Source organism: Ascaphus truei, chromosome 3 (assembly GCF_040206685.1).
Source record: "Ascaphus truei isolate aAscTru1 chromosome 3, aAscTru1.hap1, whole genome shotgun sequence".
NCBI lineage: Eukaryota > Metazoa > Chordata > Amphibia > Anura > Ascaphidae > Ascaphus > Ascaphus truei.
The window spans coordinates 213,537,905-213,553,929 of record NC_134485.1 but is presented as its reverse complement, the minus strand read 5'-3'; the positions used below and the strand labels follow the sequence as shown (position 1 = coordinate 213,553,929).

At 42.9% G+C, this 16,025-nt stretch overlaps 1 long non-coding RNA gene across 1 annotated transcript; it reads right to left on the bottom strand.

Moving 5' to 3' along the window:
- Window positions 1-3,071: 3,071 nt before the first annotated feature.
- Window positions 3,072-13,982, bottom strand: LOC142491016 (uncharacterized). Its single transcript, XR_012800224.1, has 3 exons — window positions 13,924-13,982; window positions 9,888-10,086; window positions 3,072-3,658 (listed from the first exon to the last, which is right to left on the bottom strand). It is a non-coding gene; the product is annotated as an uncharacterized LOC142491016 (long non-coding RNA).
- Between the last annotated feature and the right edge of the window lie 2,043 nt (window positions 13,983-16,025).

The following is a 16,025-nucleotide window of genomic DNA, read 5'->3' as shown; positions in this document are numbered from 1 at the left end:
AGCCAGGACAGAGAAAGGGAAGATAGGGTCTGGGTGTCAGTGGCATATAGACTAGGCCAGATTAACCCTTTAGGTCCAAGATAGGCCCCACACACCTAATCAGATTGTGGCTGCTACAGGGAACCCCCTAGCTAGGGACATTTCCCCCGTAGCTGTATATAGCTAGTGTATAATGCCATTTGAAGATGCCACACAGCGATTTGCGGACTGTGGTCTGGGGCAGGACCACCACCGCACTATCATAGACTATCAAAAGGTGAGACCCTCCTACCGGAGTTCACCCCACGCAGAGGCTTCGCTGACATAGACGTCGCTGGATCTTTGGATCCCTTTTGCTTTTTCGACCATACCCGGGTGCTGGAGCACCTGGGCAGGAACCTCACAACGTTCACCAACTACAACACTTTCAGTACTGTGGGCAGTGCTGTTTCACACATTAGGTGGGTTGGCTCTTGTGGACACCAAGGAGGTTGGGTGCCCAGGGGCCCCTCAGTACTTTGGGGAAATCCCATCAGGGGTGGACACTATGGTTGGAGGGCACGGTGGGGCTATGGCCGTGCAAGGCCTATATTGTACAGTATGTGGATTAATTATATATCTAGTTGTACATGTGTTCAGTAAACTGTTATTAAATACAAGTGTAGGATCTTATTGCATTGGGTCCTGTGAAGGAGTTATCCGGCGCTGTCAGGATCCCTCACAGGTGGAGGCGCTGTCACCAGATGGATCAGGTACACCCGGGCTCCCAGCAGCGGAGGATCAGGCCTCCTGTGAGCAACAAGTAAAGCACCACACACACACACACACACACACACATTAAAAAAAAAGTGAAAAAACAACACAATATTTATGTATATATACACAGCTGAACCCTGTTATAACGCGGTGGTTGGGGTCCACATAATGACGCAACCTGCTTCATCAGGTTGCGTCCATGTGCGTGGCGAACATCTTTTAGGCGATTTTTTTTATAACATTCAATGCTTTATTGCTAACGGACACACACACAAATAATTTAAGCTTTCCATGCAGGAATCGAACCTATGACCCTTCATACACTAGTGACGATTCTTTACCTGCTACACCGTAGGATTGGTGTGATGTCATTGACTCTATTATCAAACTTAACTATGCAGTATAAGTTAAGTTTGATAATAAAGTTTGATAATAGAGTCAATGACATCACACCAATACTATAGTGTAGGGTGTAGAGAATTACTACCAGTGTATGACAGGTCATGGGTTCGACTCCTGCATGGTATGGTAAAATTATTTTAATTATAAATGATTATTTTATAAGGGTCATGGGTTCGATTCCTGCATGGTATGCTAAAATTGTGTGTGTGTGTGTGTGTGTGTGTGTGTGTGTGTGTGTGTGTGTGTGTGTGTGTGTGTGTGTGTGTGTGTGTGTGTGTGTGTGTGTGTGTGTGTGTGTGTGTGTGTGTGTGTGTGTGTGTGTGTGTGTGTGTGTGTGTGTGTGTGTGTGTGTGTCCGTCCCCGTCCCTGTCCCCGTTGGCAATAAAGCATTCAATAATAAAAAATAAAAAAAAACTTGGAGATGTGGATGTGAGGAGAGAGCTGCAGATGCCATGTAAATCATTGCACAGCGGCCATTTCGCAAAAAATAAACTTGGAGATGTTTTTAAATCGGGAGCCACGCTCAAGCCACGTTACATGCGGATCCGCGTTGCAGCAAAAGGAAGAAGGAAAAATACAGAGCAGCAATGAAACCGACAGCATCAAAAAACAAATGGCACCCAGGTTAGTGGAAAATTATAAAACAGCTTTATTTGGACATACAAGGGACGGCAGAATATTAAAAAAAAAACAAAAAAAAAACATAGCGCCACTTAGGCGTGAAATCTCTTGGATTATGGTAGAGTGGTGAGTTAACATATATAATGGTTTGACTCTTTAACTGTGATCGATATTTATTGGTCACATCTGTCTCCAGACCTTTCTCATGGGTTTCTGTACACACACACACACACACACACACACACACACACACACACACACACACACACACACACACACACACACACACACACACACACACACACACACACACACACACACACACACACACACACACACAATAAAGTTTCATACCTCAGCAAATTCAAATAATGCTGACTTCTTACTGGGTTGGGAAGAGTCCGACTCATTCGACTGACAAGGGCTTGAAGAAACCTACAACAGAAAGAAAAAGAACCACCACAATTCCCTATACGTGCTACTTGACTTGCTTGAAGATTTTCTGGAGAACTCGCCTGTGTTTTTTGGTTGAGTTTTTTTTCAAGCTAGCTGTAATACTAAGGCTGCGGTCCCAGTGACTGCCACAGCGCACGCCTCTGCTTGCACTGTGCGAACTAGCACCGGCCCCCCAGTCACTCAGGGCCGAGTACATACGTTGGCGCACATTCAGCAGCCACGCTGTACTGCAAGATTCCACACACTCAAAAAAATTGTGTGTGGAACTTGCGACGGAGCAGTGGCCACGCCCCCACCGGCGGTTCAGCCAATGAGGGCGAACCAGCCGCGTGAGGTCATGGCCACGCCCCCACAAAACCCGACGTTGCCCCCTCCCGTCGCAACCTCTCCCTCCTGAAGACCGCAGATCGCAGTTAGTGCTGTGCACATGCCGCCCCCCCCCCCGCCGGGCGCGAGTGTCACAGTGATGACTGGGACCGCAGCCTAATGTATTGCTGTTTGCCGCTTTGTCGTCGTGCCTACATCATAAATTAATTGCTAAAATTACCCCCTTTTCCTTTAGACCTGTGGCTTGACAAATCAGTTTGAAATTGCATTGGCTTACAACAAAATGAAATAAAGTAGACAGGGTAACACTCCATTTCCTGTAACCCTGCCTGACCCTCTGCTTCTATATGGTGGATATGGTTATCCTAGCTACAGTAGAAGGATGACATTCATTAATTCAATCCAGCATTTTCTCACACAGGGTCACTAAAAACACATACAAAATAGTGAATTATATGGTACTGTCATGGAATATTCATATCAGTCCATTTCAACTCGAGTGAACAAAGAAAATCTGCTTTTCTATTGGAACCAATATCTGACGAAACTAGTAAAAGTATCAAATGAGCCAGTACGATATATAATCTAGAAGTGTTTAGGTAACACTGAAAACCGACCAGTTTCTGGATGCACACGTTAAGTGCACCACTTGCAGTAAACTGAAAGGACCTCGCTAATCATATATTTATTATCCCGCCATTTGCTGATTCTGTCCAAACACATTCTACGGATTTTTAAAATGGATATCTTTAACCTAGAAAATCCATGATGCATATCAAAGAAAATGCTATCACCTACAAAACATCTCCCCTTTTCACTGCTAACCTCGTTCTTCAATTGACTTAAACCTCTGCCACAAGCGAATATGGTGTCTGATAAAACTACCTACATGTTATCAGGTATACACAGATGCATGTCAGTCTTCACAGTTTGATCCATTTTGTTTCCAATTGATAGAATCTACTATTTAGTGGTATCATGTAACACACACTGCTCACCTCTTGCTTAGTTATAGAGTTTTCTCCTTGTGCAGCCCCCACAGCGTGATCCCCGTGTGCAGTCAAGGCATGCTCACCAGCTAAAAGCAGCATACTAAGTCCTCCCATTTGTGTGGGATCTGGTAAAGACACACGTTACATTATCAGGTTTCCATGTTGGAAATAAAACATATGATAACAAATCATCTTATTGACAATTTGAAGTTATAAAGTTTTTAATATTAGCATTTTACAGCGTTTCTTGTAAATACTCTATACGTCACTAGTTGGGCTACAATCATATAACTCAAATCAACTTGACTTTTGGGGGCATTAAGATAACCAAGAACCTGCAGTGTGAACAAAATCAAGAAGGATTTGATGAGGAAAATGAGAAAACATGAAGTTTATTACTATTATTTATTGTGGTTTATACATACATAGTACATGCGTACAGACGAAGCTAAATTATATGACACACAGCATACTTTCTAAGTTACAAAACTATTTTTATTGGGCAATTTGGTGCAGAAATATGTATGACACACCGGTTAAGGCCTCGGACATGGTGAAGGGAAGAGCGCTGAGCAGCACTGACGCTCATGCCCTCCTGCTCAAGCAGGAGCTTTTTTGTGTCCATGCATGAGCGTCAGCGTGCGCGCTTGTAAAGCTGTGTGGGAGCCGGACGGAAGGCGGGGATAGTGCGCCACGTCACAAACTGCCATTGGCTTTTGGCAGTCACGTGACGGGCCCTCCGCGGCAAAATTTAAACTTGCCTGTCTCCTGCATTTCCACACGCCTCCGCACGCATGCGAAAGCGTGCGGAAGCGTATCCTAAAGCCGCGTTGATTACAGAAGCAGGGGGTAAGTGCATCTGCTCAGCGCGGCTCAGCACAGTCTTTTTGACCATGGCCCTTGCCTAACTTTTGCTAAACTTTGGCTCCAAAAAGGTCTGTTGAAGCTGCAGACCAAGCAATATCCTACGTGTGTTTAAAAAAAAAAAAAAAAAATCAGTCCTGTACTATGAGAAAACACTTGTAGCATAAAAAAAACAAAAAATCTCTGAATTACATATTTAATGTATTATAATGTAACTAGCATTTTTTGTTTCTATAGCAACCATTTACAAAGTTACATCCCCTTCCTCTTCTGAAACAGTCTTTGGCACACCCCTTTTTGCGCCCTGCCCTCTCTCTAGCAGTTCACAAATTAGATCTAGTGACTGCCTCGTCACATGATCGTCCACACAGAACTTTGCATCTTTGGTCATCTTCTGCGGCAAGGCAGCCATTTAGTGAACCCCCAAGCCCAATCTTCGCTGATAGATCACAGGAGAACGGATCGATCGGCAACTTAGCTATTTACTTATCATTCTGTGGATTGTATTGATGCATATATTAAAACAGCAGTCCAAGCTTCTGTCCCCCCCCCTTTAATGTGCATCAATACAATACACACAATTAGAAGTAATAAGCCAAGTTGCCGATCAATCCGTTCTCCTGTCATCAATCGGCGAAGTTTCGGCATGGGGGTTCACTAAATGGATGCAGAGTAGTATTCTGCAATCAGTGGAATGCATTTGCATATTAATATGACAAAGTTCTGTGGGCAGGATAATGTGACCAGGCAGTCACTAGATATAATTGGTGCTAGAGGGGTGTGCGAGAGCTTGTTTCAGAAGAGGAATGGGATGTGACTTTGTAAATGGTTGCTAAAGGAACAGAAAATGCTTGTTACTTTATAATACATAAAAAATGTCACCTAGAGTTGTTTAAAATAAAAATAATAATGCTACAAGTATTTTCTCATAGTACAGAACTGATTTATTAAAAAAAATAACACATGTAGGATATTGAATCAGCAGAAGTTCATTAAAGGAGTCATTCTCGCATGGTTCCCCTTCTTTTTTTAAATAGGCATGCTGGGAGTCCCCAAAGCGGATGCCTGCTAATTTCAGCTCCAGGGATTTCCTCTGATTCCCGGGATACATAACCGGTACGGTCGTTTATACCAATGACAAATTAAGATGCGGCTTCCTATTGGCTCGTCTAAAGCGGCACATTTAAACGCCATTTTGTTTCCCCTAGTGGCAACGCTACAAGAAACACCTTCCACGGATTGTATCTTGGGAACCACGGGGTCCTCAGACCTGAAATTAACGTGGTTCGGCTCCAGAGAACCCCGGCTTCCTACCTATGTAAAAAGAAGAAGCTGGGGACTTAGTGTTACGTTAGTTAGATCATACCTATAGTAAACTTGGCATCACTTACAGTGTCTGGATAGGTGTAACACCACTGCTAGGTATGCATTAACTAACATAGCCTTATTGCCCTATCCTTTCCTCTCTTTCTCAAATTGAGTTACAGTAAAGACCTATTTAGGATACGGATCAGAGTACCACCAAGACATACTAAATGTCACTTTGTTAAATGATAATGCAACATTATGCTACAATAAAGTGATGTTAAGCCTATGCTAATGAGCTGTATGACAAACGTTGTTTCTGCATATACAGCTCAACCCCGTTATAACGCGATCCGTTACAATGCGAATCTGCTTATAACGCGATGCAAGAGTGGCTCCCAATTTTTGTATTTATTTAATACTTTACAACACGATTTTTGGTATCTTAGATACGTTATTGTACAATGAATACAATTGTACATTATTTCTAACGCGATCCACTAATAGCGCGATGTGATTCTTTGGACCCCTAGCACAGCGTTATAAGGGGGTTGAGTTGTAATTAGCTTTAAGGATACACATTAACCTCAGGGGACATAACGTACTAAGTTCTAGTTGCACAAAGTGCACCTGTTGTAGGTAACGTTGCACTTTATGTATTTAGCCCTTTCTATAGCATCTTCATTAGATTAAGGAATGTGGATCTGTACATACTATACAGAAGTACACGTACACATTTCCTCAGTTGCAAAAGAAAATCACAAAAACGTACTAAACAATGCAGCAAGAATAACAAAACTATTTGGTAAAAAAAAAAATCTCTTATAGTTTAGGATTGCACTAATATCATGATTCTATTCAAAGAGAAAAGCCTATACATTGTAAGTCCTGTCAGTAACTATTAACCAAATAAAACCTTTGCTTTTCATGATTTGTATTTCAACAGGGCAATTCTTTCTCCGTCTGCCAGAAATTAAACTGTCTACTTGAGCACATTAAAAGTTATTGTTTGCCGCCTAGAAAAGTATGGTCTGTAAGGAGGTTTGTTGCAATGCTTTACATAGGACTGAACACTTAAAGAAGTATCTGTTATACATCTTTCTGAAGATGAGACCTATGAGCTCTTGAAAAGTGCATAATACATGAGGCATGATCACCATTTACAACAAACCTACATACAGTTAGGTCCGGAAATAATTGGACACTGATACAAGTTTTTTTTATTTCGGCTGTGTACCAAAATAAATCCAAGTTACAGTTAAATAATGAATATGGGCTTAAAGTGCAGTCTATCAGCTTTAATTTGAGGGTATTCACATCCAAATTGGTGGAAGAGTTTAGGAATTACACTGGCGACACACTTTATTCGATCTCGGCTAGTCCCACGAATTCGGGTATACCCGGGTGTATTGAGGTTTGTGACTGTTTTCTGCCCAAGTGCATTGAGTTATTTTCCGGCAGGGATTGAAGCATTTTATTCCCGCTGGCTGCAATACTGCACAGTACATATATATATACTGCATTACAATTCATGAATTTATGCCATCTGGTAGACACGCGAAGCATTGCAGCCTATTAAATCCTAATCATTATCATTTAACAGATCAGCCGCCCATCAGCCAGGCATGAACCCAGGCTGGGAAGGCAAATGCAACGGGGCTTGTCAGAGGTGAGGAGCGGCGCATTCCAGGTATCTGCCAGGTACATACCGGGTATTTGCTCGAATAAAGTGTGTCGGTGCAGTACATCTCTTTAATATGTAGCCCCCTCTTTTTCAAGGGATCAAAAGTAATTGGACAATTGACTCAAAAGCTGTTTCATGGACAGGTGTGGGCTATTCCTTCGTTATTTCATCATCAATTAAGCAGGTAAAAAGTCTGGAGTTGATTCCAGGTGTGGCATTCGCATTTGGAAGCTGTTGCTGTGAACCCACAACATTCGGTCAAATGAGCTCTCAATGTAAGTGAAACAGGGCATCCTTATGGCTGGACACCGCTGGCTACTGCAGCGCCCGCTGTGGCGGACGCTGCAGGGATGAGAGCCCTCCCCTCAATGGCGCCGGGCCCCCTGCGAGGGGGGGCCGCAGTGCTGTGGCGCGAGTTGCTCCTGCTCTCAACAGAATTGAGAGCAGGACTCGCTACGGAGCGCTAAGCCATGCCCCCCGGCGGTTCAGCCAATGAGGACGAACCTGCCGGGTGACGTCATGGCCACGCCCCCATCACTCCCTCAACACCCCCCCCCCCTGGTCTTTTGGTCTGCAGCTCCCTGCAGACCGGGGAATCAGCTGCACGCGCCGCCAGTCTCGCGGGCGCGCGTGCAGCGGAGGTACTGGGGCCTCAGCCTTAGGCTGCAAAAAATAAAGGAAATCCATCAGAGAGATAGCAGGAACATTAGGAGTGGCCAAATCAACAGTTTGGTACATTCTGAGAAAAAAAGAACGCACTGCTGAGCTCTGCAACACAAAAAGGCCTGGACGTCCACGGAAGACAACAGTGGTGGATGATCGTAGGATCCTTTCCATGGTAAAGAAAAACCCTTTCACAACATCCAGCCAAGTGACGAACACTCTCCAGGAGGTAGGCATATAATTATCTAAGTCTACCATAAAGAGAAGACTTCACGAGAATAAATACAGAGGGTTCACCACAAGGTGAAAACCATTCATAAGCCTCAAGAATAGAAAGGCCAGATTAGACTTTGCCAAACAATATCTAAAAAAGCCAGCCCAATTCTGGAACTGCATTCTTTGGACAGAAGAAACTAAGATCAACCTGTACCAGAATGATGAGAAGAAAAAAGTATGGAGAAGGCTTGGAACGGCTCATGATCCGAAGCATACCACATCATCTGTAAAACACGGTGGAGGTAGTGTGATGGCATGGGCATCAATGGCTTACAATTGCACTGGGTCACTAGTGTTTATTGATGACAGAAGCAGCCGGATGAATTCTGAAGTGTAAAGGGATATATTGTCTGCTCAGATTCAGCGAAGTTGATTGGACGGCGCTTCCCTTTACAGATGGACAATGACCCAAAAGATACTGCGAAAGCAACCCAGGAGTTTTTTAAGGCAAAGAAGTGGAATATTCTGCAATTGCCGAGTCAATCACCTGATCTCAACCCGATCGAGCATGCATTTCACTTGCTGAAGACAAAACTTAAGGCAGAAAGACCCACGAACAAACAACAACTGAAGACAGCTGCAGTAAAGGCCTGGCAAAGCATCACAAGGAGAAAACCCAGAGTTTCGTGATGTCCATGCGTTCCAAACTTCACGCAGTCATTGCCTGCAAAGGATTCTCGACAAAGTATTAAAAATGAACATTTTATTTATGATTGTGTTCATTTGAACAATTACATATGAGCCCCTGAAATGAGGAGACTGTGTATGAAAATGGTTGCAATTCCGAAACGTTTCATACAATATTTTTGTTCAACCACTTGAATTAAAGCTGAAAGTCTGCACTTCTATTGCATCTCGGTTGTTTCATTTCAAATCCATTGTGGTGGCGTGCAGAGCCAAAATTATGAAAATTGTGTCAGTGTCCAATTATTTCCGGACCTAACTGTATATCTTGGACTATATCTCCATGCAACACCATATAAACGACCTGGAGAAGAATAAGTACAACAACTTTGACATATCAAGCAACGTATCACTTTTTGGATGCCTGCAAAATAATGTTAATTCAGGACCCATACTGTAAAAGATCACGGTCACAAATAGCGGCAGTTTTGCATAAACCACTTTGGAGTGATTTTGTGGCATTTTGCATCATCATTCAGCATAACTACAGCAACAACATTTATAGATCAAGATCTCAAGCATACATATTCATTGTTACAATGACTGCCCTTTAAGTTAAGCCATCCCTACAAGTCACTATTAGTAGACGGCAGACATTCATCATTTTAATCATTGTTAGAAAGCAACAGCATTTATAATGTCCCCCAAACTTTAATCATGTTAGTCTACCGCATGTGAAGCAACAAGTCTTCAAAAGAGAGGTGAGCACCAGAGAAAATAAACATAAAACAATAATTAAGATGCATGCAAATAATACTCATAACACTGGGACTCACAGCTATATAATATTTCAATGAATATAACATTGTAATGTGATTGTTTATCCAATCCCACATAATTATACCAATGTCACAATTAGGCTACAATCCCAAACTCACCTGCTATACCAAAATTAAGTTGCGGCATTTCCTCTGCTTTTGACAGTTTCTTGGGGCTTGAGATGTCTTTGACACTTTCGGAAGGCAAGGCCCAAACCTTTTTCCTGGTTGTAATAGTCGGCGAAGGGGTTTTCACGGGTTTGTTAGTTGCAGGGCACCATTTGTAGCCAGGATTTGCTTTCATAAATGCATCCTTGTACTTGGAAGAAAAACAGAATAACAACAATAAAACAAACAAAGATACATAGTGAACATTATGATAAGCTACATTTGAAAAACCCTTGTACTGTAGGCTACACACTGATGCATTCACTCGTTCTCATTTTGGTTCTGAAAGTTTTTCAGGATTTGGTTCTGGTTTTACCCAAACTCCATTTCTTTCATTTTAATTTAGGATAATTTCCAAATTATGGAAGAAAAACAAAAAGTGAGAAAAAGCAGGAAGATGCTAAAATAGCATAATAAAGTACTGTATGATAAATGCTTAACATAAGTTAATTAGAAAACTAAAGTAATAATGTGAAAAAAGGGAAAATTATTTTAAAAAGATATGGCAAGACAGCTAGAAATGGGTACTAGGCCTGGTGTTCTGGTTTTGGTTCTAAATGGTTAAACAAATACATAGTTACATAGTAGATGAGGTTGAAAAAAAAGTAATGTCCATCGAGTTCAACCCATGCTAAATTTAGATGGATTTTATATTGATCCAGAGGAAGGCAAACAAAAACCCTAGTGAAATATCATCCTATTAAATCTCATAAGGGGAAAAACAAATTCCTTCCTGTCTCCAGTGATGGCAATCACATTTCTCCCTGTATCTGCCATCACAGACTCCACGGGTAATGGATTCCACATTCTAGCTGCCCTTACAGTAAGGAACCCTTTCCTTACCTGCTGGTGAAATCTCCTTTCCACCAATCTCAAGGGATGACCCTGTATTGTTTGTACTGCCCTTGGGATGAGTAGTTGAAAGTTCCTTTTATTGACCTTGAATATATTTATAAATAGTTATCATGTCCCCTCTTTGTCGCCTCTTTTCTAATGCAAACAAATCTAATTTAGCCTTTACTGATAGGAAATGTTGTGTCTAGCCTAAAAAATACTAAGGACTTGGGTTTTGTAATATAAGGTTCCTGTAGGTTCACAATCCAGCTTTCTGGTTTCTCTGATAAAAGATATCTACTATTAGGAAAAGATTGCTTGTTGTGAAAAGTGTGTAAATATAAACATAATTTCCCTAATCAGTCTTTCTTAGAAAAATACTATGGTCACACTCTGTACATGACGTCTATATTAGCAAGTAAAGGATTTCCACTTTGTCATATAATGCTCACGAAATGCTTCCTATGGAAAATTGGAAAAAAGAAAGAATGCTCAAATTTTCCTGCATTGTCCAAAGTAATTTTTTTTTATAAATAGGTTTTATTTCACAACTCCTGAGACAGTAAAGCTATGGGCGCAGTCAGTGCGCGTGTGCGTTGGAGCGCCTGGCGGGGTGTCCACTCGTTTCAGTAGACTTCTTATTGCTCGCAAAGGGGGGGGCGGAGCTGAATCGCTGCCGTGACGTAGCCATCACTCGGCCGCCGTGCCAAAAGACAAATTTCTTGTCTTTTGGAAATGTGGTCGCGCCATCGCGCTTTGAGCATGCCCCTGCACGTGCGGACTGTAGCCGGCCCCATAGAGGGCCGTCTATTTGTTCGCGCTGCGCACGCCGTCGCGATCACTGGGGACGAGGCCTTATATCATAGCTGAATATAATTTTACCTTGCTGATAAATGAAATGATTGATGGATGAAGAGACGGTTCTACCAATTACAATGTACAGTACATATGTAACTCACACCACTGGCCGTGCCAACATCATATATAGCGGCAAACAGTATAGATATGGAAAATGTATATTTGAACTGTATGTTTTGATGAAATTGCTAACTGGCTTGTTGACATTGAAAGCATGAGCAGGGACCCATCTATCTGAAAGAGCTTCTAGTTCCCTACACTCCCATTCGCTCACTTCCATCTGCAGATGAAGGACTCCTAACAGTCCCCAGAAATTCCTTAACTTCCTTTGGGGCCCGAGCTTTTAGCCACACTGCTCCCACTCTTTGGAACAATCTGCCTCGTACAGTTCGAGAGGCCCCCTCTGGAACTCCATAAAAACAGGCTCAAGACCTACCTGTTTACCCAGGCATTTATTTAATGAACCACAACCTGTCCAGCATTTAATAGCTACAGTACCATCTCATCCTGTATCTTTCCTTGTGTTTGGTCTTTTTTATAACCTTAAATGTTTTCTTTTTTTTTTCCCCACTGGGAGCAAAGCTCTATTTAAATAAAGTTATTATTACAATTATTATCACTGGATAATATATGTATCTTTGATAAATCTATTCAATTGAAGCAGGTAATTATTAATGATTGATTTCCATCTCTATAGCTATAATGATCAGTGTCAATATAATGATTGAATATATATATATATATATATATATATATATATATATATATATATATATATATATATATATATAAATCTTTTTTAATAGGTAGCTTCCTACTCTAATCAGTACTAATGCTAGTTTCGCATTGTTACTAATACCAAAGAAAGCCCAAAATACAAATCTACACACTACATCTACACTACCAACCTACCCTTTGCTGTCAAATCCTGGCTCATACATGTAAAATATGGCCCATTTGGAATTCCACTAAGTTATTAGTTCTGTTTGGTTGTAGAAAATGGCAGGATTACAGAAAAGATCAATGGATATGTTAGGTCAGTGGTGTCCAACCTTTATTTGGTTAAGGAACCCCAAGTGAAATTCTGAAGAAGCCCCAACCATCTCGAATAGCAACTCTGTGACCAGATGCATTGTAAAGTCTTCTGTATTTGATACAATTGTCAAATGACCAGAAAATTGCAGGGAACCCATTAAGAATGCCCGGGAAACCCAAACGTTCCTAGGAACCCTGGTTGAAAAACAATGTGTTAGGAAGTTTAATCAAACCTGCCTGTCATAGATAGATTGGAGATGGCTGGGTATCTATAATGTGCACTTGAACTGAATCACACAGTCCACACATGCTTCTAAACACAAATATATATGCAGCATTTCTGTCCTATAGACCAGGGTTGCGCAAACTATTTGAGCTGCGCCCCCCTTGCCTGCTGCCCCTCATGCTCGTGCCCCCCTACCTCTTTTGCCGGGGTCTTGTGATGTCACTGCGTCGCCATGGCAACCGGAGGCAGATGACACCGCAGGGTCATGTGACCGGACCCCGCAGCAGCATTTTTTGACGCCGCGTTGCCGTCACACCAAGCTTCTGAATCCCAGTAAGTGAAGTTGCAGAGGCCTCCCGCGATCCCCCAGCATTTAATGCCTTGGAGAAGTGCGCGGGGCCTTTGCAACCACGCCCCCCCAGAAAAGTCGCACGTCCCCATCCCCCCCAGTTTGCATACCCCTGCTATAGACCATCCAAAAATTATTACTTTTATTCTGCCAAGTTTTCTCAATTTTTTTTTCTTTCAGATGATACTTTATGGCTACTGTATCCATGTTTCTTTGACTCTGATGACATCATAATGTCAATGTCTGTTGTTAAGATGAACACACTAAGGCTGCGTCCAGGGTCAGCGCATATGCTGAGGCACGCTCATGCTCAGCACTGAGCCCCTGCAGCCGAAATGAGAGCGGCTTTAGCAGGGGCTCGCTTCCGCTTCCGCAAGCGTGCGGAAGCGTAAGTCTTAGCCAAATTTTAAATTCAAGCGCTCGCCGGAGCGCAGGGCCGGTCACGTGAGCGGTTCGCCCAATGGGGGCGAACCAGCTCCGTGACATCACTGGCCCGCCCCCCCGACACGCCCCCGGACGGCACGCGGACCAAGACCTGGGAAAGCACCCGCTTTCACGCAGACTCCGCGCGCCTCAGCACGGCTGCAGTCCTATGGACGCAGCCTAAGAAGTGGGATCTGATTGAAAAAAAAGTTTAAACACCCCAAGCCCCTTCATCTTCTGAATTAAAATAGTTACCAACATACCTCTTTAGCCATATCAGTGTATTTCTGCTTCTCGTTTGGATCCAGATAAGCCCACCAATGTCCCAAAATTTTGGTAGCACCGCGGTTATCCAGACGGGGATGCTTCTGACACACTAGAGAGCGATGACTTTTACAGAAAAAGAGAAAAGCGTTCATCGACCTCCGAGCTCTTTGCTCTGATGAATCATTGTCTTCTGCGTCATCAACATCATGTTCTAGACCATCAGCATCAAGACGTTGGACCTACAATGAAGACCATAAAAACATGAAATCATTTAAACATGCATGAGATCAAGTATCAGGATCCATGTAATAGTTCACAATGTAATGTATTTATTTCATAGTACAAAACTCAAGGTACATTTCAAGTTGAATTTATCAACTTTGCTCCATGATTATGCCATCTGTAGGCGGACGCTCACAGAGGTATGCAAGGGAGACTGATTATAGTGAAATTAAATAAGCCTTTTATTGCGCCTTTTCCTTAACATCAGGAAACCATCCAAACAAGGGGTAAACAAAGCTTCTATTCACTTGGGAGTATTTCTAGTAAAATACTATGCAGTTCACAACTCCCTTAGATAAGCATGTCTCCCAGCCCCAAACATATAGCATGAGATGAACAGATATAAAAAGTCTTGTATATGAAAGTCTTATCTGTTTGTAGTGGTTTGGAGGGAAAATCTTCTCTGTCCCTGGTTCAGCTCCCTTTTCTTCAGGGTTTGTCAGCATTCAGGGTTAGAAGTTTCCCCTGTGTCTTGAAAGCAGCTCTGCTGTTTCTTCTGGCAGGGCTCAAGACAAGTCTCTCCAAGTTCAGCTCAGGTGTGAGCTAAGGAGTCTCACTTCCTGTCTCACAAGACAGGCTTTTCTAAGCAATCTAATCAGGCAGGTGGTGTTTGTTAATTGACTACCAGCAGTTAACCACCACACTGCTGGATTAGAGGCACATTACTTGAACAGGGATAACTCCCCTGTTACATACCTCCCCTGTTTGTGGGAAGCTCGGGCTTGCCACTGCCAAAGCCCATCCTTCCACTCTCATTCTACGTATCTCTGTGACTTGAATGAGAGTGGATGGAGGAAGAGAGAACCCTCAGTCCTGCTGGGATTGGAGCCCTTTCTCCAGTTTATTCGTGTCTCCTCCTGATTGAGCTTGAGATCAGCACCCCTCAGTCGCTCGAGGAGGACTTTTTCTAAGTATAGTCTTTTTGCTACGTGCGCGGTCATGAGATTTCCCTCGCGTCGGGTGCTCGTCTTATTGTAGGCATACTGTATGGCAGCAGTTGCAGAGCGTTTAAAAACTGCCCTTTGAGTTTTCGGCTCTTGAAGCTGTCTCTCTGCCCTTTTCCCACTCAATGAGGTTGCTAGTTCAGCCTCTTTGGGGTTAAGTTGCAATTCCACACCCACTTCCAGAGAATGTCCCATCTTTTCAGCTTCATCAGCTAAGGATTCTTCTGGTTTTGATTCAGCACGTGTACCTTCGTTTGTTGCCTGTTGGGTGGCTGAAGGTTTTGCTAGTGCTTGTTTAGGTGGTTCAAATTTTGCAACCTTGTCTTTCAGATGAGCGGTATTCCCAGCTCTCACTGTACCCTTGTCTTCATGGGTTTTTGAGGCTGTGGGATACTGACGCTTAGTCAGGGTCAATACTTGTCCTTGTAGGACTGTAATCTCATCCGCGAGAGATCCCTGTTTTTTGAGTGCATCTTGCAAGTCTCTTCTCAGGAAATTTATCTGCATGCTTTGCTTTCTCTGAGCTTGCTTCCACATTTTTATTGCATTATGAAGCACTATGAATTTCTTTGCTCGGGCCAGGGTTACTTGTTTTAGTTTCTGGACCTTCTTGTGCTCCCTTTTGTGCCGGGTCACCTGGGTTCTAAGCTTGGCCTCTAGCGATGCTTTGGTGACGCTCAGGGTAGCCTTCAGTTTCTCATGCTGCTTTGCGGGGACATACTGGGTCATCAGACGTTCCTGCAGCACTTGAATTTCTTTAACAGCCTGCAGATTGTCATCCTGCAGAGTTTGATGCTTCTCCTCGGCCTTCTCGAGGTGCGTACGCAGACCTTGCAGTTGGTTCTGCAGTCGGTGCTCTGCTTCAAACTTCT